The following is a 24,365-nucleotide window of genomic DNA, read 5'->3' on the forward strand; positions in this document are numbered from 1 at the left end:
CTTAAGCTGGCCCCAGCCATCATCCTAAAGAATTACGTCATGTTTCTCTTCTCATGAAACCTCCATCACTTTCTTCTTCATCCTTATTCTTGGCTAATGATTTAGCTTCCTATTTCACTAAGAAAAATCCTGGGGATCAGTAAATTCACAGGTTCGTATCATCTCATGGACCCACCTAATTGCCTCCCTCCTATGACTGTATGAACTGCCTGTTAAGACCGCTTCCTACAACTGTGCACAGAATTCTACCCTCCTTCATTGTTCTCTGAGATACTGCCCCAGGAATTTCCACCTTTCCACTGAACCTGCCCCTGTCAAGGCCACCAGTGTCCTCCACTGTACTAACACCACAGTCACTTCTACTCATCTTTCTTGACCTATCTGCAGCATTTGACACAGCGGATCACTCCTCCCTTGAAACACTTTCTTTTTTTTTTTTTTTTTTTTAATATATGAAATTTATTGTCAAATTGGTTTCCATACAACACCCAGTGCTCATCCCAAAAGGTGCCCTCCTCAATACCCATCACCCACCCTCCCCTCCCTCCCACCCCCCATCAACCCTGTTTGTTCTCAGTTTTTAACAGTCTCTCATGCTTTGGCTCTCTCCCACTCTAACCTCTTTTTTTTTTTTTTCTTCCCCTCCCCCCTGGGTTTCTGTTAAGTTTCTCAGGATCCACATACGAGTGAAACCATATGGTATCTGTCTTTCTCTGTATGGCTTATTTCACTTAGCATCACACTCTCCAGTTCCATCCACGTTGCTACAAAGGGCCATATTTCATTCTTTCTCATTGCCACGTAGTATTCCATTGTGTATATAAACCACAATTTCTTTATCCATTCATCAGTTGATGGACATTTAGGCTCTTTCCATAATTTGGCTATTGTTGAGAGTGCTGCTATAAACATTGGGGTAGAAACACTTTCTAAACTTGGTGCCCAGGAAACCACTCTCTTGAGTGGCTTCCTGACCCCTTCTCTTCTCCTTTGCTGGTTCTTCCTCTTTTCCCTTTAGAGTGTCTCGGGGCTAGAACCCAGCCCTCTCTTCTTTATCCACTCACACTCCATTCACGTTCCCTTCCAGTCTTGTGACCTCAGATGTCATCTCTACCTAGATGCCTCCCAGACTCGTATCTCCAGCCTCTACGCTGAGTTCCAGCTGCATACATCCAACTGCCTACTCAGCATCTCCACTTGGGTGCCTGATAGGCAACTCTGACATGCAACTCTTTCCCCCAACTCAAAATAGCAACTCTCTTCCTGGAGTCATCCTTGACCCATCCTTTTTAAATATATATATATATTTATTTTGAGAGAAAGAGTGCGAGCAGGGGAAGGGGCTAAGCAGGCTCTGCACTGTCCACACAGAGCCCAATGCAGGGCTTGAGCTCACGAACCTTGAGATCATGACCCGAGCTGAAATCAAGACTGGCTGAGCCACCCATGCGCACCCCTCCCCCTTGACTCATCTTTTGACTTACCTCTCACCCCACATCCAAGTCTGTCAGCAATACCTTCAAAGTATACCTGGAATTATACCGCTTACTACCACCACCCACACATACACATACTTTGCTTTCCTCTCACACCCAATCTACAACCTTGCAGCACAGAGAGACCTGCCTGGCACAGGCAGACTTTTTTTTTTTTTTTTCTCTGTCTTCCTCTCCAAAACCTGCTTCTTATTTCAAGGTCCATCTCAAATCATGCCTCTGTCACAGTCTCCTAACTAACCTTTAAAAAAAAGTGCAATGCCAGAAGTCTGTCAATAAGAACCCAGACTGAGGTGCCAAACTGACCAATTCTGATATCCTTCCATGGCAATAATTTGCCAGAAATGAGTAAAGTCTCCCCTCTGTAGATGGCCTCAGTGCCCATCTGGACGGAGTTTTTCAGAGTACCTGCCTGGCCCCTGTAGCTCCTGGTTCAATGATCTCTGCAATAGGCCAATCTGACTGCTAAGGAGAATGGCTGACAATTTCTAAAGAAATTCACCGAGAAATAAATATAAATTTTCAGTCTTTTACCCAACTCTTAGGGAAGATTGCTGACAGTGATAATCAACAAGAAATAAAGCTAAAAATGACCAAAAGAGACTACAGAAATCTTGGATCTGCAAAATTTGACCTGAGAAAAAAGGGAATTGATGGAAGGAATGGCCATACACATACCGACAAAATCTTACAATATAAGATGTGGTTAGTAAAATTTCAGATGGAGCCAGAACCCAATCCACAGGTCAAATCTTTTCAAAATACAAACATTTCTTTGTAGTCAGAAATAAAACAAATATGCTTAATATATGTTTGGTTAGATGAGAGGTCCTGGATAGTGCAGTAAGCCAAGAAGAACTGTTTTTTAAAATTTTTATTTATTTTTTTTAATTTTTTTTTAACGTTTATTTATGTTTTTGAGACAGAGAGAGACAGAGCATGAACGGGGAGGGGCAGAGAGAGAGAGGGAGACACAGAACCGGAAGCAGGCTCCAGGCTCTGAGCCATCAGCCCAGAGCCTGATGAGGGGCTCGAACTCACAGACCGCGAGATCGTGACCTGAGCTGAAGTCGGCGCTCAACCAACTGAGCCACCCAGGCGCCCCTTAAATTTTTTTTTTAACATTTATTTATTTTTGAGACAGAGAGAGACAGAGCATGAACAGGGGAGGGGCAGAGAGAGAGGGAGACACAGAATCGGAAGCAGGCTCCAGGCTCTGAGCCATCAGCCCAGAGCCTGACGCGGGGCTCAAACTCACGGACCACGAGTTCATGACCTGAGCCGAACGCTCAACTGACTGAGCCACCCAGGTGCCCCCAAGAAGAACTGTTAGATCTGAACAGAAAGACCAAAACCTTTGTTATTCAGACAATATGGCTGAACGTATCAACATAGAAAAGCAAGGTGAGGGGCACCTGGGTGGCTCAGTCGGTTAAGCGTCTTGTCTGACTCTTGGTTTCAACTCAGGTCATGATCCAACAGGTTTGTGAGTTTGAGCCCCCCATCGGGCTCTGCACTGGAGCCTGCCTGGGATTCTCTCCCTTCCTCTCCCTCTGCCCACCCCACTCATGCTGTTTCTGTCTCTCTCAAAATAAATAAACTTAAAAAAAATTTTTTTAAGTGATTTTAAAAACCATTGGAAATTTTAAAAGATGTCAGCGTTGTTAATACACAAAATTCAATTTGTATTCCCTTTTTTAATTGATTTTTTAAAGTATTTATTTATTTCTAGAGAGAACGAGAATGAGTGGGGTAGGGTCAGAGAGAGAGGGAGACAGAATTCCAGGCAGGCTCTGAGCTGTCAGCACAGAGCCCAGTGCAGGGCTCAAACTCACAAACTGTGAGATCAGGACCTGAGCCGAGATCAAGAGTCGGATACTTAACTGTCAGAGCCACCCAGGTGTCCCAAAATGAATTTTTTAATTATGCAAGACGTGTATGAAGAAAACTATAAAATGTTATTGAAGTTTATCCAAATAAGACCTAAATAAACGAGAAATCCAGTGAGGTCATAGATGAGGTGATTTAGTATTATCAAATGGCAGTTCTGTACAAACGCAATGCAATTCCAATTGAAATCCCAAAAAGTGGTTTCTTGGAATTTAGTGAGCTGGTTCTAAATTTTGTAGAGAGGATCCAAATATAGCGGAGACAGCCTTGTAGAAGGAGAAGGAAGAATGTTTCCCACAAATAAAATAGTTTGGTTTTCTCTTTAGAATTTGGAATATGTGGCTACAGTGAGCCCTAGCAATAATCAGCTGGAAGATGATTGGCGGCTGCCCCTTCAGACAGAATACCTGCTCTCCAGTTCACCCAGCACACTGTCCTTATTTAAGGTACCTGCCTGATCCTTGTAAATATCTGTATGATAGTTGCCTGGGGTGAGCAGTTAGGGTAAGAGGAATGGGAGAGATTATTAAAATTATATAGGTTCTATTTGGTTTTGTAAACCTCCTCCCAGTGGAAAGACTTGAGCCGTCAAGCAGAAAGAATAAACACCAACAGAATGAAGAATAGCCTTTCTTGGAAACCCCCTGTGGACCAAGCTCTTTGACACACAATCTCCTTGAACCCCAACATTAGTCTTCTGAGAGTAGACATTAATATCCCTTTGTTATGGATGAGCAAACTGAGCCTATGAAAACTGAGGTCATTGGCCCCATGTGACAAGGCTGAGATTCAAAGCAGTCAGATTCACACCAGGGTCTCCCTGACTCCACAATCCACCTCTTCTTTCACTAAAGTCACAATGGTCACTGAAACACCCTGAGATGCACACAGATTTGCATAAAGAAAACAAAGCTGACAAAGCGTATTGTTAACCCATCCCCTCAAACACCCAGATTTTATTAATGCTTCCAAAGCACCATTTGAGACAGATGGAGGAATACAAATTCTGTCCAGTGCGAACTTCAGCTGAGAATCTTCGTGTCAACCAGATTTTCCGGAGAGTCTGATGCAAATAGTCCTTGATCCACAATGTCAGAAGCAAAGCAGTTTCGAAATCTAAGCCACCTACACATGCGGTCGCCTATTACTCTGACACTCGGCCAAGTGTTTTAACCAGGGTCTCCAGGCCCCTGCCTCCTGTGATAGGGGTGTCATTACAGCGTGGTTTTGGAAGATTCCATGTGATAGAGCTTAAAGTGTGCTAATGAGCTTAGTACAGTACCGGGCACTGAAGAGCTCAATATATTATAATTGTCATCATGAGTATAATGGGTCTTTTTAAAAAATGCAGTATCATTTAGGAATGTATCAAAAGGACTGATGAATAGAGGTGTACTGTGATAAGGCACAGTAAAAATTCTAATGATGTTAAAATACTCCAAAGGTAAAGGTAAGATGTTCACCGTAAAATTCTTTCAACTTTGTGTTTGAAAATGTCCATAACCCAACGTTGGAAAAACAATGCACTGCCGTAGGCTCTGAAAGGAGGGAGAGCTAAGTTTCATTTGTTTCTGGTTAAACAGAAGAGGTATAGAAAAGAAAACAAAATAGGCTCGTCTTGGGACCGTGGGCCGTTCGCGATGCTGCCTGAATGAAATCATCGAGGACCGCTTGCGAAAGAACGAATCCTCGAGAGCGTGGCCCCGGGCTGCCAAGCCTTCGCAAGGGACAGGGACGCGCTCCAAGCGGCGCATCCCGCCCGGGCGCCCAGGAGGTGGGGCCGGAGCGCGCGCTGGCGGAGACGCGGCTCGGCCGTTACCCGAGGGCTCGGGGCCGGCGCTGGCCGCTGCGCGCCGCGGGTAAATACCTTCGGCGGGGCGGGGGAGAGAAGCGTCGAATTTCAAAAAACACACACACACACAGACACACACCAAACCCCCACAGCCCCGGGCGGGCGGGCGCGCGGATGGGCGCCCTTTGGCTGCGGGAGCGAGTGGAGGATGCTGGGAAGGAGGTAAAATGGCCACCGGCGGCGGCGCGGAGGAGGAGAGGAAGCGGGGGCGGCCGCAGCTCCTGCCCCCCGCGCGGCCCGCGGCCCGCGGCGAGGAGGCCGAGGGCGGCCGCGAGAAGATGGGCTGGGCCCAGGTGGTGAAGAACCTGGCCGAGAAGAAGGGCGAGTTCCGCGAGTCGCGGCCGCCGCGGCGGGAGGAGGAAGGCGGCGGCGGCGTGGGCGGCGTGGGCGGCGGGTTAGGCGCCCCCGCGGGCCTGGCGGCGCCGGGCCTCGGTGACTTCCCCCCGGCCGGCCGCGGGGACCCGAAGGGCCGGCGGAGAGACCCGGCCGGCGAGGCGGCGGACCCGCGCAAGAAGAAAGGCGCGGCCGAGGCGGCCCGGAGAAAGAAGGCCGAGGCGGCGGCCATGGCGGGCCCGGCCAGGCCTGGCGCGGCCGAGGACGCAGCCGAGCGGCCCGCTCAGGACGAGCAGGCAGTGGCGACGGGCCCCGCGGCGGGCCCGGGCAAAGGCCGCTTCCTGGTGCGCATCTGTTTCCAGGGAGACGAGGGTGCCTGCCCGACTCGGGACTTCGTGGTGGGCGCGCTCATCCTGCGCTCCATCGGCATGGACCCGAGCGACATCTACGCGGTCATCCAGATCCCGGGCAGTCGCGAGTTCGACGTGAGCTTCCGCTCGGCGGAGAAGCTGGCCCTGTTCCTACGCGTCTACGAGGAGAAGCGCGAGCAGGAGGACTGCTGGGAGAACTTTGTGGTGCTGGGGCGGAGCAAGTCCAGCTTGAAGACGCTCTTCATCCTCTTCCGGAACGAGACGGTGGACGTGGAGGACATCGTGACCTGGCTCAAGCGCCACTGCGATGTCCTGGCCGTGCCCGTGAAAGTGACCGACAGGTTTGGGATCTGGACCGGGGAGTACAAGTGTGAGATCGAGCTGCGCCAGGGGGAGGGCGGGGTCAGGCACCTGCCCGGGGCCTTCTTCCTGGGGGCCGAGAGGGGCTACAGCTGGTACAAGGGGCAGCCCAAGACGTGCTTTAAATGTGGTTCCCGGACCCACATGAGCGGCAGCTGCACGCAGGACAGGTGCTTCAGGTGCGGGGAGGAGGGGCATCTGAGCCCTTACTGCCGGAAGGGCATCGTTTGCAACCTCTGCGGCAAGCGAGGACACGCCTTTGCCCAGTGTCCCAAAGCAGTTCACAATTCCGTGGCAGCTCAGCTAACCGGGGTGGCTGGGCACTGAATACCCGCCTGCCTGCCAGGGGAACCCAGAGCCAGCTTACCCCCTCTTAAGTGCCAAAACTTTTTTTTAAACCATTTTTTATCGTTTTTGAAGGAGATCTTTTTAAACGTACAAGAGACATCTCTCTCTCTGCCTTCTTAAACCGAGTTTACTCCATTTCAGCCTTTTCTGAATTGGTGACTCTGTCATCAGTGACTACCGAGAACTGTCGTGTGCAGATGTGTCGCCTCTTTTTAAGATTTTGTTTTTCATTTTTGTACCTGGGTTGTATTGGGGGGTTTTTTGTGGTTTTTGTGTGGGGGTTTTTTTTTTTGTACTTTTTACTCCCCACGCCTTGTCCTCTCCCAGGATTTTCACCCATTGGGCTGCCTTGCTCATCTTTATGCCCCGGCCCTAGGTACAGGGCCCACCACGTGGTAGGCACTCCGTCAGTGTTTGTTGAATCCAGAACATTGTTGACTGTGACTTCTGTCAGGGTGTCTACTTTTTACAGCTCTTCCCCTCCCCCTTTTAATTTGCTGCTTCTCATCTATGTGGTCTGAGAATTTGTGAAACCAGTGTTGTTAGAAGTGTATGTAATCTGAGTCGATAAGCTCTGAATGGTGGCCAAGGGCCTCTCTTATGGCATTAAAATGCATGGACTTTGGGACAGCTGTTCAGTGGCTCAGAAGCCATTTTTCACAGAATCATGGAATTTAGAATTTTCTTGCTGGAAAGGACCTAAAAATTGGTTTAGGCCAATCCCCTGGATTTCCAACAGGTGCAACAGGCCCAGAGAGGGTCAGTGACTGGGTCAAAATCACATAGCTGTCTGGTTCCAGAGCTAGCCTAGAGTAGAGTTCCCTGACCCCAAGCCCGGTGCTCATTCCACTACCTCTCACACTTCACAACATTTTCCTCAACACTTGAGGGCCCAGAAAGTCTGATCTCTCCAGAATGATGAGCCCAGAGGAATGCTAAGAAATCATCCGGGGGAGAAAGACATTTAGCAGGGGCTTCTGAATACTTGGGAGATCAGGAAGGGACAAAGGAACATAATCCAGGGTGCACTTACTGCTCCCTGGGGTACTGTATCTGGATTGAAGTGCCAAGTCCTTTGGGACCTCACCCTCCACCACTCATTGCCACTGCTTAGAAATGGGGGTGCTCCTCAGTAAGGAAACCTACCGGAGGTTTACATTTGCACCTTAGCCTCAATAGCTAGAAACCCCAGAGAAGCATCTGACTGGAGCTCATCTATAGCTTCCTCACTCACAGGAGAAAGGTGATTTTAACCTGTAATCGTAAGTGAGCTGTTAACTCTAAAATGTACTTGCAAAACAGACCACTTGCAAGAGGGCATTGGGTCAACTAAGTGTTATCAAGTTAAAGTAGAAAAGACAGTACACTGCTTTTCTTTTAGTTTTTGTTTTTCCTTCGCTTTATGTTTTGCTATTTCCTTGTGGCTTAGAATGTAAAATCGATTGTTAAAAGTTTTGTTCTGAATAAATATTTATCTTTTGTATTGCTAACACTGTTGCCCTATTTCCTTTCAGAGTGGAAGATGCTAGGGCACACAGACTCTAGTTTAATCCATGCTTCTTACCCATCATTTGTTTACCCTGCAAATACATTTCCAACCCCTGTAGGCAACACGTAGCACCTATGTTGTGCCAGACCCTTTGGCATTGTCTCCTAAACCTTATGTATGCGTTACACTCACTTGGCACATGGCAAAAACTCAAGTTCTAAGTCCTAACTTTGCTCCAAGGAATCAAAATCACTGGTGTGAATGAAAACATTTTTAGCAAGCACCCCCGCCCCCAACAATTCTGATTGGCAGCCAGGCTTGAGACTATAGTTCTGAATGGTATTAAAGTGAGAGAGAGGGATTCTGCCCTCAGATTACAATGGGGAAGTGCCACAAATAGGATGCAAAGTATTCATAGGTTTCTAAAAAACGCCATCTCTTCCAGGTATTAGGGAGTAAGAAAGAGTCTGGGAAACTTCCCAGAGAGCTGACTCACTCCTCCAAGCCAGCCCTGAAGACCCCAGACACAACTGACTGAAGGATTTTCAGCTCAGAGATGTTGAAATGATCCAATCCTAAGAATTAAAATTCTCAGTGTACTGATTCTCTAACTCCGTGATTTCAGGATATTTCCAGAGCTGATCAGGTGTGGTTGAGGCCTGGGTGGCTCTTGAGAGCCCCGCCTTGCCAAGCCAGTATAGCCCCTCCTTCCTGTCTCCCAAAGCAAACAGACTCTTCCCTCCTCGATCCCTCCCTCCAGTCCTGTCCCTCCCCCATCAGCTCTCCCTTCTCTGCCTTGGGTTTCCCTCCTTCACAGGGCTGAAGGCGGAGAGAAAGCCTGCATTCATCATATCCGCCCTCCCTCCAAGCAGGCACCGTGCCAAGGAGCCTCCTTGGAAGGAATCTTCCCTCTCTCTGCCTTCCCTCCCCCTCCAACTCTCCTGGAGGGAGCAGAGGAAGAAACTATTTCCCTGCCCATCCCCCACAGGATCTACTCCAGGGCCTCCTGCCTGGCGGTCTGGGGACTCAGCCATGGGCTGGAGCGGAACAAACCTCCCCCAGCTTCCTCCTGATCTAGCTACCTCCGAATTACAATCCCTCACTGTTCATGGGCTCCTAGAGAGTGTGCAGAGATCCCCAAGCTGAGGCTGGCTGATTAGCTGACATTTCTTTTATTCAGCTTTCAACAGATACTGAGGGCCATTAGAGCCAAGCCCTTCTGCGGGTAGTTTGCACACACCCGGGAATGAGAGGGTTACTTGCAGAAGGAGATACAGATAAGGGATGAGCAGTTTTTTTAATAATTTTTTTAATACTCTGAAAAAAGTATATAGAAAGCATATAAAATTGTCTGAAGTACAGGTCTCCTGGAAGAGATGATGATGTCATGACTGACACCCACAAGATGAATAAGTCAGGTGGAGAGGGAAGAGAGATCCAAGCAACAGGAACAGCCTGTGCAAAGGCCCGGAGGCCAGAGTACACAGGCTGCTCAGGCTGGCTACAGAGTCACAGAAAGATGTGGTTGGGAAAAGGCCAAGAGGAGGTGACCCAGGGCTTGTCAGTGTTACTTAAGAGGCTTTATTTTGTCCTGACCCCCTCCAGTCTGGCCGCCTCCATTCCATTCACTTATTTAGCATATATATTAAGCACCAACTCTTTCTAGGAAATGGAATACAGCAACATAGTCAAGTTCCCTGGGGCTCAAATTCTAGAACCACACAAAGACATAATTACAAAGTGTGATAAAAAGCACTGCAAGAAACATACAGAGATGGATCTGATCTTAGGGGTCAGGGTCAGGGATAACGTCCCCAAAAAACGTTTGAATTGAGATCAAAAAAATACATAAGGAGTTGAGAGACGGCATGGGGGTTAACCAGTGACAAGGGCAGCCTAGGCAGCAGAGATAACAAGTTTAATAACCCTATGGTGAGAGGAGGCATGACTAAAACCAAATGAAGCCCAGTGTATCAGTCCAGGTTTAGAAAACCACTTTGGGGCACCTGGGTGGCTCAGTCTGTTAAGCCTCCAACTTTGGCTCAGGTCATGATCTCACGGTTTGTGAGTTCAAGCCCTGCATGAACTGCGCCTGCTCCCATTGTTAAGGCAGAGCCTGCTTCGGATCCTCTCTCTCCCTCTTTCTCTGCCCCTCCCCTGCCTCTCAAAAATAAATATTAAAAAAAGAAAGAGAGAAAGAAACAGAAACCACTCTAGGTATCGAAGAAGGTAATGGGACCTAGGGTGGGTATTAGGAATGACTCCTAGAACACTACTGAACTGACTTACCAGAGGAGCTGCTGCCTCTCACAGAAAAGAGCCAGGAGCCATCACTGGAAGGGTTGAGTTTGAGGACATACTACTGAAGCTACCGTCCAAGGACAGGCTGCTGGGATCGGAAGACTACTGCCAATTCCGCTGCCAGGACAGTAAAATGAGGTTTTGAAGTCAGAGACATGACACTGGTGTCTCCACAACCTTACTTAGGAGCAGAAACAGCCAAAACTATCTGACTTCTGCCTTACTTCCTTCCACCTTCAAACCTCATGCAAGTATATCTAATTCCTGCAGCTCTAGCTGCAAGGGAGTCAGAAAGTTTTAGCTTTACGGCATGCATAGCACAGTAAGGCACATAAACAGTGGGAATGAGGACACTTAACTGGCTCAGTCGGTAGAGCATCGGACTCTTCTTGATCTTGGGGTCGTGAGTTCAAGCCCCACATGGGGGATAGAGTTTACTTAATAAAAACCAAAAACAAACAGTGGGAATAGATATTGTCTGACATCTAACCCTATCCAGAACAGCCAGTGTGGCCAGTGCAGAGGTAGGAGGGAGATGATGGTACAAAATAAGGCGACAGACCCTGGGGTCTGGTCAGCCATGTTTAGAATTTGAGTGTAAGAATCTAATGAGCCACTGAAAGATCTTTGAGCAAGGAAGTGACGTGATCAGGGTTGTATCTTTTTTATTTTTTTTTAATGTTTATTATTTATTTTAGAGAGAGAGAGAGACAGAGTGGGAGAAGGAGAAAGGCAGAGAGAGAGAGGGAGACACAGAATCCGAAGCAGGCTCCAGGCTCCCAGCTGTCAGCACAGAGCCCGATGCGGGGCTCGAACCCACAAACTGTGAGATCATGACCCGAGCCTAAGTTGGATGCTTAACCGACTGAGCCACCCAGGCGCCTCATGGTTGTATTTTTAAAAGATCATTCATGGGTCGCCTGGGTGGCTCAGTCGGCTGAGTGTCCAACTCTTGATTTCGGCTCAGGTCATGGTCCCGGGGTCGTGGGATAGAACCCTTCGTCAGCCTCCGTGCTGAGCATGGAGCTTGCTTGAGATTCTCTCTCTCTCTCTGTCTGTCTCTCTCTCTCTCTCTTTCTCTGTGTGTGCCCCAACCCCACTCATGCTTTCACTAGTTCTCTCTCTAAAATAAATAAAAGGAAAAAAAATTTTAAATAAAAGATCATTGTGGATACTTTGTAGAGAATGAGTCAGTGGGGAGCACAAGTAGAAAAAAGGCCAGTTTCCCCAGGTGAGCGACGAGGGTACCTTGGACCTGGATGATGAAGACAGAATAAGCAAAGTAGGCAGGGAGGGGCCCCTGGGTGGCTCAGTTGGTTAAGTGTCCGACTTCCACTCAGGTCATGATCTCGCGGTCCGTGAGTTCGAGCCCCGCATTGGCCTCTGTGCTGACAGGTCAGAGCCTGGAGCCTGTTTTGGATTCTGTGTCTCCCTCTCTGTCTCTGCCCCTCCCCAGCTCGTGCTCTGCCTCTCTCTCTCTCAAAAATAAATAAACATGAAAAAAAAATTTTTTTAAGACAAGTAGGCAGTGTAAACATATTTAGGAGTTTAAAGCAGCAAGACTTAGACATGGGCTGGGGGAGGTGTAAGTGCCAAAGAGGACTCCCAGGTTTCCAGCTGTGGGACATAGAGGATGTCTGAGAGAAGGTGTGGAACAGGTGGCTCAATATACAAGGTCTTAAATTCTAAGGAGAGTTCTGGGCTGGAGAAATAAACGGGAGTCCTATAGCAATGGTCTTCAAACTCTTTAACCACATCCCATAATAAGATATGCATTTTATATCGTGGCCACAAGACATATGCATATATGTACTTACCTATAAAGAAACCAGTTTATATGTATATAAGGAGGGGCGCCTGGGTGGCTCAGTCGGTTAAGCGGCTGACTTCAGCTCAGGTCACGATCTCACGGTCCGTGAGTTCGAGCCCAGCGTCGGGCTCTGGGCTGATGGCTCAGAGCCTGGAGCCTGCTTCCGATTCTGTGTCTCCCTCTCTCTCTGCCCCTCCCCTGTTCATGCTCTGTCTCTCTCTGTCTCAAAAATAAATAAAAACGTTAAAAAAAAAAAAAGAATTTATGTATATAAGGAAATAATATTAACCCTGTGGATGGGGTGCCCTGACATTTTCTTCGTTCTTTTATAAATGCTTACATGACCCGTTAAACTGATTTTACAGTCTCCTAACGGGTCAGGAGAAAAAGCATAAGGAAGAAAGATTACAGCAACTTGGAGCATACCTTAAGCAGCTCTGACATGCGAGTTTTACCTGGTGGAAAAGGAAATCGTGACACGCTAATGAAGGACAGCCAGACAAGGAGAAGAGAAACCAGGGTGTAGAGACATAAAAACCAAAGGAGGAAAGTTACAGTGAGAGGGGTTAACGCCCGAACTGAGTGCCGCAAGAGACCAAGTAAGACTGGCTTTGAGAAAATGTCAAGCAAAGTCAGGTCTGAAGAGTGCCCGCTGGCCTGAGTAATGTCAAGGTCATTGATAAGGGCCTTATAGAGGCAGAGTGATGGGAGGAGGCAGACCAAGGAACAAATCATCTTCCTAAATGCCAATCCAGGGCTCTGGCACGCCCTCTGGGGCTCCCTATTGCTCCAGGGACTCAGCCAACCATCTACCTCCTTTTGCAAGAGGCTCCTGGGCTCTGTTGGGACCTCATTCACAGCCAGGGTGCCCATCATATCTGTTCATGTCAGCTCCAGGTATGGCCAACAAAGAGTAAGCAGAAGGAGTTCAGTATGGTGGAGGGTGGGGGGGATACAAGAGGAAGCTACGGGTGAGCACGGCTCAGATCATCCCGAGTTTAAGGTGGAGTTTCATGAGAGTGTACCAGGCATGTGCAATGCCAGTGTATCCATACAGTGCCCCTTACTGGCTTATCAACATGACCGGGAATATTTGGGGGAGGACATGTTTCATGAAAGTAAACACAGATACAATTTGGAGGAGGATGGGGGGGGGGGGCGGGGCCGGTGGCTCAGTCGGTTAAGCGTCCGACCTCGGCTCAGGTCATGATCTCTCTGTCTGTGCGACGGAGTCTGTGCTGACAGCTCAGAGCCTGCTTCGGATTCTGCGTCTCCCTCTCTCTCTGCCCCTCCCCTGCTCATGCTCTGTCTCTCTCTCTCTCAAAAACAATAAACATTGGGGAAAAAATTTTTAATTTACATAATCTGTAACACAGCATTCATTTATAGGAAATGAATCTATAGCTAAACTTGGACGTGTGTAAACAATACCCGTGTACCAGGATGTTCACTGAAGAATTACTTAGGGTACTAAGGACTGGAAAGAAACTGATTGCCTATCAACAGGGAACTAGTCAGATAGACTATGGCACATTTAAATAGTGGACCACTACGCAGCTGTTTAACAGAATAGTTCTTTGTGCATTAATACAGAATGCTCTCTGAGACATATTTTAAAGTGAACAAAGCAAGATACAGTATGCTACTATTTCAAATTTCTGATTTTTGTCAGCTTTGAGTTATAGCTGACAATCAAACTGTAAGATTTAAGTGCACGATGGTAATGATCTGATAGACCTATGTTTAAATTAAGAGAATTAATATGTGCAAATGCTTATTTATATGTAGAACAACTCTGGAAGGATATTAGTGAAATTGGTAACTGTTGTGCTTTCGGAGAAGAACGGGATATTTGGAGTGTGAGGTGAAAGGAAAACTAATTTTACGCAGTATGTCCCTGGAGGCTTTGTTTTGTTTTGTTTTAATGATTTCACGTGTTGTCTGAGGCAAAAACAACAACAACAACAACAATAAATGCAAAATACAACACAAGACTTCAAAGAAATTCCTGTAGATTCTACAGAGCCTGAAGTTCACCTCCTTTATCTTTAAAAATAAGAAATTTTGATGGGAAAGTTTAAGACTCTCAAGCAGCCAACTCACTAGTCTCTCTGCTTCCTAACACGCTCTCCTTCAATCCTGGACAACAGTCCCCAGAATGAAATCTGATCACATTACTCCCCAGTTTAAAGACCTTCAAAGACTTTGTGTCCTCTCCCTGGGGCCCACCAGGCCCTGCTAGAGTCCTGCCTCTTCTGGGCCTCACCCCCCACCCCCCACCCCGGCTAGGCTCCTGCTAGTCATTCCAGGAATTCACCCTCCCAGACTCGACCCATGTTAACCCTTACCTTTCCTAGTGTTCAGCTCTAATGCCACTTTCTAACTGCAGCCTTCCCTAACCTTCTAGACCAGACCCTCTAACACTCCCTCCTCCCAGCAGCTCCCACAAGTACAATGATATGTTTATTTATGCCATGGTTTGATTAATATCTGCCTCTATCTCTCAATTTTGAGCTCCCAGAGGGCAGGAATCATGACTTTTTTGCTCTTGGTTGTAGCCCAGCATTTAACACTGGGTCTGGCACACAGGAAAAGCTCAATAAATATTTATTGCATGAATGATCTAGAAATTACTTGGCTAAGGTTACAGATCAAGACATTGTGTCTACTTGTCCTTTAATGGTACTCGAAGTATCCCTTAGCACACCTGCACGGACTGTCTCCTGAAAAAGGGCTTATTCTTTCATCTTTTTTTCTTTTCTTTCTTTCTTTTTTTTTTTTAGAATTACGGAGGTGGTTGGGGGAATGGGTGAAATAAATGAAGGGGATTAAGAGTACACTTATCTATTTTTTAATGTTAATTTATTTATTTTTGAGAGAGAGAGAGCGAGCAAATGGGAGAGGGGGAGAGGTAGAGAGAGAGAGAGAATCCCAAGCAGGCTCTGTACTATCAGCATAGAGCCCGAGGCGGGACTCAAACTCACAAATCAAATCCTGAGATCAGGACCAGAGTCGAAATCAAGAGCTGGTCGCGCCACACGACTGAGTTACCCAGGGACCCCAGGGCTTATTCTTTCATCTTTTTTTTTTTTAAACATTTATTTATTTTTGAGACAGAGAGAGACAGAGAATGAATGGGGGAGGGTCAGAGAGAGGGAGACACAGAATCTGAAACAGGCTCCAGGCTCTGAGCTGTCAGCACAGAGCCGGACTCAGGGCTTGAACTCAGGGACCGCGAGATCATGACCTGAGCGGAAGTGGGCTGCTCAACCGACTGAGCCACCCAGGCGCCCCTATTCTTTCATCTTTAAAAAGCTAATTCACTCCTTCAGTCTTCACCTTGGATAAGGGTTTCCTTCAGCCTGAGAGGTCTGGCCCCTCCTCCCCTATTTCCCTGAGGGCATATCACTGACACCGCCTGCCAGTCCCCTGGCACAGTGAGGACCCGGGAGAGCACGCAGTTAGTTCCTAGATTCCAAGTGCCCGGCTTCAACACTCCCTTACCACCGGCAAGAATAGCCATTGCCCTGAGGCCTGATTGCTCCTCCCCAGGAGGTGGGGGTGAGGATTCCTGGGCACAAGAGGACCTGCCCACCAGAGTCTGTGCCCTCCCTTTCTAGAACATTTCCCAAGACCCCAGAATTCCCTTCCAAAATATCCCTGAGCTCATTTACAGAGCCTTCACGGGTCTCACCCGTGGGGGTCTCATCCCTGGGTCCTGCTCAGCTGAGGGCAAACTACACTGCCTAATGCACACCTTATAGACCGGAGGCTTAGTTCTTAAAGTAGCTGTTTGTAAGAGGCAGCTGGGGGCTCGGACGTGGGGGCTGGGTTGTCCACTCATGCATGCTGGGTCCCTCCCTGGTGGGATGGGAGGCAGGGGAGGTAGCTGGACAAGGGCAGGATGCAGGATCCAGTTGCTCCTTGGGCCAACACATTCCGGCACAGAATTCCAAAGGTCCTGGAATTCTTTTTCTTTTTTTTAAGGTTAAAAAACATTTTTTTAATGTTTATTTTTAGAGGAGAGAGAGACAGACTGTGAGTGGGGAAGGGGCAGAGAGGGAGCGGGAGACACAGAATCCAAATCGGGCTCTAGGCTCTGAGCTGTCAGCGCACAGCCCGACGTGGGGCTTGAACCCACGAGCCATGAGATCATGACCTGAGCCAAAGTCAGGTGCTTAACGGACTGAGCCACCTAGGCACCCCTGTTTTTTTTTTTTTTAAGTTTATATATTTGAGAGAGACAGAGACCGCATGAGCAGGGGAGGGGCAGAGAGAGAGGGAGAGAGAGAGAGGGAGGGATAGAGGGAGAGAGAGAGAGAGAGAGAGATTGAGAGAGAGAGAGAGAGAGAGAGAGAGAGAGAATCTCAAGCAGGCTCCACACCATCAGGTCAGAGCCCAACTCGGGGCTCGAACTCACAAAACCCTGAGATCATGCGTGACCTTAGCAGAAACCGAGAGTTTGATGCTCAGCCGACTGAGCCACCCAGGTGCCTTCAGTCCTGTAATTCTAATTCGAACCTGGCCTTCCAGGTTTTTCTGAAGGTATATTCATCAAGAAGGAGAATTAAACAGATTTCATTCAGCACATTATACTGATGTATAACTTCTAACTAGAGACATACAGACCTCCAATTGCACTCTCGTCCCGGGCCTCACAATTGCCCCTGTTTGGTTTTGTCATTTCTTAGCTCAGACAAGCCACATAACCTCTCTGGGCCTGTTTCCCTACCAGAAAAATGGGTTTAATGATAACTGTCTCATCAGGGCTGGTGAGAAAATGAAATGAAACAATTCATGCAAAGGATCTGGCAGAATGCCAGACCCTCAGCAAACAGTAGCCACCATCCTTGTTTTTTGTTGTTGTTGTTTGTTTGTTTTCATTTTTCTTCCTTTTTTGCCCGCTGGCTATCATCTCCGGTGATTTTTCTATATGACATCCAAACTGGTCTCTTTTGTAGGATTTCCACACTGCTCCTCCCGCCTCCCTCCTTACCCAACAATGACAACCGCCCTGTTCTCTCCACTTAGATCCCACCCCTCTTCAATTGTGAAAACAGCTACTGGTGATTGCACATTTATTATGTTTCAGGCATTGTTTTAAGAACTTGACATGCATTATCTTAACGCAGTTCTGACACCAACTCAATGAAGTATTATTACTCCCCCAACACAAAGACGCCGGGATCCGGAGAGTTTGAAGCACTGGCAGCTGGCAAGTGACAGAGCTCGCGGGAATGTGAACCCAGGGCGTCTTACTGCAGAGTCAGGTCTTCCAAATGTCCAGAGCCAGGAGCCTGTAAGCCGCCCCCTCCCTCCGCCAGCGCCCCGGCGACCCCACTCTCCTTCAAGCCCCCGTTCCTAAGGCCATCATTCCCCCTCAGTTCTCGGGGTCTGACTGTGGAATTTCAGCCCAGTAGGGCGGGCACTTTGTCTCACGCCACGTTGCCCACATCATGGATCCTCCTCCCTCCGTCTCCCCTTTCTCTTCCTTCCTCCCTTCCTTTTCTTTCTCCCTCCCATTAAGTATTGAGGCCCTACTCTGTGCCGGGCTTTGTGCTCGTTCACATGCAAGATATTACCAATGGAAAAATCAGGGAGGGACGGTATTATATATCATTTTCCGCTTTCTTCTTTATGGCTGTTTGGCAGATTTCCCCCCCTTCCCCCCCAGTGAACACGCAGGCCAGGTTCCTCGAACCCAGTTCAAATGTTGCTTTGCAAGGTAGCTTTGGTCGGAGGAAGGCTCTGGCCCCTTAACTCCCATCCCCCACGCCTTCCTCTCCGGCCCTCAAATCCAGGCCGCCCTGCCCCCTCCGGAAGGGGGAGTTGGGGGTGAACGCCGAAATCTGAGTGGCTCTTTCAAGCCTCCGTTGCTGTAGAAACCGGCTGCACAGGCCTTGGCGGTCCATTACACCATCCTCCAGCGACGCAGCCAATGGGTTCCGAGCTCCATCCCAGGCGCCCCTGCCCCACAGCTGCCGGGCAGCCCACCAATGGGCAGGCCCCTTGGCTTAGAGTCCTGCCCTCGGCCCAGGCACACCACCAATGGGCTTCGACCCCGCTCTCCTTTTAGCTTCAATGTAGCAACAAGACTCTCGATTTAAAAAAAAAAAAAAAAAAAAAAAAAAAGGGAATTCTCTAAATTAGAAGAAACTAGTAGTAACGCCTTTTGTCAGTTGCAGCCTGAATGATCTTTGGCTGGTATTTTATTTAAGGAGAACAAAATTGTTCCAATTACACAACAATATAAGTCGTTCTGTACTAAACAATTTTAGGCAAGCAAAATGCAAGCATTGGGGTTGATATCTGCTCTATGTGGATTTCTTTCATTACAGGTATTTTCATCGAAGTTAAAATGATCAAGGAACCAGTCGTCTTTCCTTGTTTGTATTACAACTACATACAAATTAACGACGCTGCGGTTTTTTTTGATGCTGAGTTCACAAGACATTGACCTAAGTAATTGGTAGCCAACTTTTATTGATCAATTTAACTCCTGGATTCAAAACATATTAAAACTGTAGGATAAATGAATATTTATTTTAATCCATTGAGGAAATTCCATTTTCAAGGTAGGCAGTGTAATGGCTTTGACACTCTAAAGTGTAAATAAACTAAATAAAGCCTTGTGCCGTGTTTTTAAAAATAAACCTTATGTTTTAGAACACTTTTACATTTATAGAAAAATTGTGAAGATAATACAAAATTCTTTATCCCCCACCCACCCTCCCTCCTCTATTATTAACATATTATATTAACATGATAGGTTTGTTAAATAATGATACACTGTTAGTAGCTAAAGTTCATAGTTTATTCAAATTTCCTTAGTTTTTACCTGATGTCTTTTTTTTTTTAATTTTTTTTTAACGTTTATTTATTTTTGAGACAGAGAGAGACAGAGCGTGAACGGGGGAGGGTCAGAGAGAGGGAGACACAGAATCTGAAACAGGCTCCAGGCTCTGAGCCGTCAGCACAGAGCCCGACGCGGGGCTTGAACTCACGGACTGCGAGATCATGACCTGAGCCGAAGTCGGCCGCTTAACCGACTGAGCCACCCAGGCGCCCCCCCTGATGTCTTTTTTCTATGCCAGGATCCCATCCAGGATGTCACTTAGCATTTATCTCATGACCCCTTAGGTTCCTCTGGGCTGTGGCAGTTTCTCAGACATCAACATGACTTATCACTGTTGGTGTTGACCTTGAACACCTGGATGAAGAGGAATTTGTCAGATTTCTCCACTGGAAAGTTACTTTCACCCTTTTTCATACTGTCCTCTTTGGAATGAAGTGACTATGCTCCGGCCACACGTAAGGGTGGGATTTTTGTTCCACCCCTTTAAGAGTGGAGTATTTTGTGGTGCCTGGGTGGCTCAGTGGTTTAAGTGCCTGACTTGGGCTCAGGTCATGATCTCACCATTCATGAGTTTGAGTCCCCCATTGAGCTCTCTGCTGTCGGTGCACTGCTTGCTTCTTCTGTCCCTCCCTCTGCATCTCCCCTGCATCTGGGGCTCTCTCTGTCAAATATAAACAAACATAAAAAAAGAGTAGAGTATATACATAGTTATTTGGAGTTTTTCTGCACTCAAGATTTGTCCTTTCTATTGATTTATTCAGTTATTTATTTATACCAGTATGGACTCATAGATATTTATTTCATACATTAGGCTATAATCCAATACTACTTAATTTTGTTGCTCAAATTGTTCCAGCTTTGGCCTTTGGGGGCTCTTTTAGTTAACTCCTGTGTCCCTTTGACATATCCCGCGTCTTTGTGTGTCTTTCCTTCATACTGTTGTTGTTTTGGGGCACTTATCTTCGCCCCAGGCTTATCTTGCATATTTCCTGCCCCAGTCCTAGAATCAGCTGTTTCTCAAAAGGCCCGATTCCTCCCATTGGAGAATGATATTAGAAACCAAGACTGGGACGCTAAGGGTGCTAATTGCTACTGAAGTGTCATTTCTTTGAAGCCTTTTCAACTAACAGAACAAAGAAGTATATGTGTATATGCTAACTTGTGTGTGTACACACATCTATAAACATTTCTGCATGTAACCATCTGTATCTGTAGTAAGCTAAACATGAGTTCCTATTTCTATTTCCAATTCTAATCCGTTACCACGAGTCATTATAGCCTTCTCTCCTTGTCTACCTGTACATTCCCACTCCACCAATGAGAGACCTGGCTCCCACTCTCCACCATCCATTTACCTAATTGTTCATTTCCAGTATACATATACAGCAGTATCAGCATTGTTAACCTATAGCCCTGTGGGAAACTTTATCAACTAGAGGACAGTACTTCATTACTCTTTAGTTTTACAGGATCCACTCATTTCTAAAATTACTTAAGTCGGCACCCTTTCCCCACCCTCTTCAGTGGGGTTGCTTCATACATTACTTTTTTTTTTTTTTTTTTTTTTTTTTAACGTTTATTTATTTTTGAGACAGAGAGAGAGCATGAACGGGGGAGGGGCAGAGAGAGAGGGAGACACAGAATTGGAAGCAGGCTCCAGGTTCCGAGCCGTCAGCCCAGAGCCCGACGCGGGGCTCGAACTCAGGGACCGCGAGATCGTGACCTGAGCTGAAGTCAGACGCTTAACCGACTGAGCCACCCAGGCGCCCCGCTTCATACATTTCTAATACAATTCAACTATTTTGTCGAATTCTTCATTCCATCTTGAGATTCTCCAGATGTTTAAAATGATTTTTTAATATTCTCATGCATTAGGATTTAAATCTTCTGTGCTTCACCTAGTCAACCTTCTCTCCCTCAAACCCCGACAACCATAGATCTTTTTACTATCTTTATAGTTTTGCCTTTTGTATCTTTTTGTTGCTTTTGTTATAGCTACCATTTACTGAGCCTTTTATCACGTCCCATGTCCTAACCTATTATACTCTCCCATTTTGCAGATGAGAAAATCGAAACAAAGGAGTTGAAATAACATCCCAAAGATTAATAATATTGAACAAATTTTCATTTCAAACCCTGGACACTTTGATTGTTTAAAACCCCAGTATCTGCTTGCTTGACTTCTAACTCATCGAAGGGGAGTCCCCTACATTTAGCCAATGAGATGAGGATAACCTGCTTCCCAGTTTACCCAGTTTATTTCTGTTGTTCCAGCATAATTATTAACAGTGTCCCTTTCATCATAAATAATATGGTCACCCCCAAAAGAAAAAGTCTGATGAATTTCAGAGTCAGGTTGTGGGGGTAAAGATTATACTCCAGGAGATGTGGGGATTTACCAGTGGTGTGTGATTTCAGAGTCACCAGGTGGGACCCACTACCCAGATAAAATCCCCTCCCCGTTCAGTCACCTTCCCTTCCTTCTCCAATATGATTATTCCCCATTCCATCAGTCATGCTGGTGCTGTTAAAATGACTCTCCCGCTGTCTTCTTCTCTCCGTAAACCTATCCCCAATTCTGGTCTCTCCTTTCTGCCTTGTGTTTTTCTGAATCTCACACTACATCTCATGGATTGACCATCCAGTATTCCAGCAGGATTTTTAAAACTTGGGAATTTCACAGACAAGTTTAAAAAAACAAAAACAAAACAAAACCTAAACAAAACAAAACAAAACCAAACTCAAAACACACATTTTAAAATTGGGGGATAGGCAAAAGATGGCCCACTTTTAATTTTGCTAAAATGGGAAAAACTGGGTCCCCTGGGTGGCTCAGTTGGTTAAGTGTCCAACTCTTGATTTCAGCTCAAGTCATGAGGTCACCGTTCCTGAGATCAAACCCCGCATCGGGCTCTCCGCTGTCAGCGCGGAGCTGGCTTTGGGCCCTCTGTCTCCCTCTCTCAGCCCCTCCCGCGCTCACGCTCTCGCTCAAAAATAAACATTTAAAATAAATAATAAAATAAATAAAATAAAATGAGAAAAACCTCCACCTTCTATATTAGTCTTATCTATTGGAAATATAATGCAAGCCTTAAGTGTAATTTAAAATTTTCCAAGGGCGCCTGGGTGGCTCAGTTGGCTAAGCAACCAACTTTAGCTCAGGTCATGATCTCACAGTTTGTGGGTTCGAGCCCCACATCAGGCTCTGTGCTGACAGCTCACAGCCTGGAGCCTGCCTTAGATTCTGTGTCTCCCTCTCTCTCTGCCCCTCCCCTGCTTGCGCTCTGTCTCTCTATTCTCTCAAAAATAAATAAACATTATTTTTTTTAATTTTCCAGAAGCCACATTTAAAAAGGTTAAAAAAAGTGGGTGCCTGGGTGGCTCAGTGAGTTGAGCGTCAGACTCTTGATTTTGACTCTGGTTATGATCTCACAGTCGTGATACTGAGCCCCTGACCTTGGGTGTGGAACCTGCTTAAGAATCTCTCTCTCCCTATTCCTTTTCCCCTCTCCCCTACTTGCATTCTCTCAAAAAAAATTTAAAAATTTAATTAATTAAAAATAAATGAGGGGCGCCTGGGTGGCTCAGTCGGTTAAGCGTCCGACTTCGGCTCAGGTCATGATCTCACGGTCTGTGAGTTCGAGCCCCGCGTCGGGCTCTGTGCTGACAGCTCAGAGCCTGGAGCCTGTTTCAGATTCTGTGTCTCCCTCTCTCTGACCCTCCCCCGTTCATGCTCTGTCTCTCTCTGTCTCAAAAAAAAATAAATAAACGTTAAAAAAACATTTTTATAAAAAAATAAATAAATAAATAAATGAATACATAAATAAAATGGTAAAAAAAGGTGAAATTAATCTTAACGTATTTTATTTAGCTAATACATACAAAATATTATAATCTCAACACAAAATCAAGAGAAAAATGTTAATGCAATATTTTACATTTTTTATGCGGTCTTTGAAAACCAGTGAAAATTTTGCACTATAGCACATTTCGATTTGCACTAGCCATTTTTTTTTTAATGTTTTACTTAGTCTTGAGACAGAGAGAGACAGAGCATGAGCAGGGAAGGGACAGAGAGAGAGGGAGACACAGAATCCGAAGCAGGCTCCAGGCTCTGAGCTGTCAGCACAGAGCCCGACACGGGGCTCGAACTCACAAACCGTGAGATCATGACCTGAGCCGAAGCCAGACACTTAACTGACTGAGCCACCCAGGTGCCCCTGCACCAGCCATTTTTAAGCGATCAAGAGCCCCATGTGCAGATCTATACTATTATTTGGTAAAAGAAAGAGACATGGTACACACACAAACACACACACACACTCACACTCACCATCATAATCTCTGAATTTTAAAAAAAAAAATTTTTTTACATTTATTTATTTTTGAGAGACAGAGCACAAGCGGGGGAGGGGCAGAGAGAGAAGGAGACAGAATCCGAAGCAGGCTCCAGGCTGTCAGCACAGAGCCCGACGTGGGGCTCGAACTTACAAACCCACAAGCCTGAGATCATGACCTGAGCCGAAGTCGGACGCTTAACCGACTGAGCCACCCAGGCATGCCTTTAATCTCTGAATTTTTATTTATTTATTTATTTTTTTTTTTAATTTTTTTAAATGTTTATTTATTTTTGAGACAGAGAGAGACAGAGCATGAATGGGGGAGGGTCAGAGAGAGAGGGAGACACAGAATCTGAAACAGGCTCCAGGCTCTGAGCTGTCAGCACAGAGCCCGACACGGGGCTCGAACCCACAGACCGTGAGATCATGACCTGAGCCGAAGTCGGATGCTTAACTGACTGAGCCACCCAGGCGCCCCTAATCTCTGAATTTTTAAAGAAGACAGGTAAATCAAAAAGCGAATTACCTTGTTCTTACTGTCCTCTCTCTTCGTTAGGAACATCCTTCATGATCATGCCAGTTCACACACTGATGTTTTGGAGCAAGATAGAGTTGGGGTGCGTGGAGTTGCATGATGGTGTCTGGGTTGGCTCCTTCCTCCCTTATTTGAACAGATATTCAGAGTCTCTGTTGTGTCAAGATCTGCTAGGTGCTGGGGACACAATGGTGGGAGCGGAAATTCGGCGGGTCTTCTGATCTCATGGAGCTTCTGCTCTGCCGTAGCGTTCCAAGTGGGGCTGTGCAGGCAACGAGAGGGTGTGTCGTCTGCAGAGAATTTAAAAACAATAATAAAACGGATTGAAAGTCAGCCTGCCTTTTATTATCTCCTCCATGGGCCCACCCTTCTAAACCTTGTCAG

The 24,365-nt window shown here is 46.7% G+C and overlaps 1 long non-coding RNA gene across 1 annotated transcript; it reads left to right on the forward strand.

The window, feature by feature from the left end:
• The first annotated feature begins 44 nt into the window (after nt 1-44).
• LOC122237232 lies at nt 45-18,844 on the forward strand. Its single transcript, XR_006215537.1, has 4 exons — nt 45-151; nt 3,713-3,832; nt 17,429-17,549; nt 18,589-18,844. It is a non-coding gene; the product is annotated as an uncharacterized LOC122237232 (long non-coding RNA).
• Nucleotides 18,845-24,365: the final 5,521 nt, after the last annotated feature.

Source organism: Panthera tigris, chromosome A3 (genome assembly GCF_018350195.1).
Source record: "Panthera tigris isolate Pti1 chromosome A3, P.tigris_Pti1_mat1.1, whole genome shotgun sequence".
NCBI lineage: Eukaryota > Metazoa > Chordata > Mammalia > Carnivora > Felidae > Panthera > Panthera tigris.